The following is a 658-nucleotide window of genomic DNA, read 5'->3' as shown; positions in this document are numbered from 1 at the left end:
ATAGATCAGTGTTGCAATTAAAAAACTTTATTTAATGTTTCTAAAATATATAATGTTTCTAAAATATATAATGATTATGCGGCTTAAGTGTGAAGTTGGCTGTGAAAAAATACAATTAAGTCCTCTGTTGGGAAAAAACGAAATTACTTTCCGAACAACCCAATATATTAAATTGATTTTAAATTCTACTTGCTTTGCATTCGACAATGGAATAAATAAACTTCTAGAGCCTATATGAGTTTATTTCTTTTTCTATTGCTGCCGATTTTACTTTATAAGCATTAATAGAATTGCAAGCGCTCAGTAGTCTACTATTTAATCCTATTAGGGGTGCGTTCCGAGTTACGCATGGAATGCATCATTTGTCTTTGTTGTTTAGTAATTAATACAAATGGATAAAATAATACATTATGCGCTTTATGCATAACTCGGAACGCATCTTATATTAAATGTATAGATAACGTAGCATTTGCAGCTTCTGATTTTTATCTTAAAAAAATTTTTTTTTTTTTAATTAAATTCTGTCTTCTAGACTTTATTATTAAATTTTGAAATGAGATTTAAAATTTTTTTTATTTAAACTTAATTAAAGATATTTCACATATTATCAAAATAATAACAATATTATAAAAAAATTATAACATATTATTCTAAATCA

Source organism: Trachymyrmex septentrionalis, unplaced genomic scaffold, assembly GCF_001594115.1.
Source record: "Trachymyrmex septentrionalis isolate Tsep2-gDNA-1 unplaced genomic scaffold, Tsep1.0 scaffold22, whole genome shotgun sequence".
NCBI lineage: Eukaryota > Metazoa > Arthropoda > Insecta > Hymenoptera > Formicidae > Trachymyrmex > Trachymyrmex septentrionalis.
The sequence above is the reverse complement of the archived record's forward strand: the minus strand, read 5'-3'. Positions refer to the sequence as shown.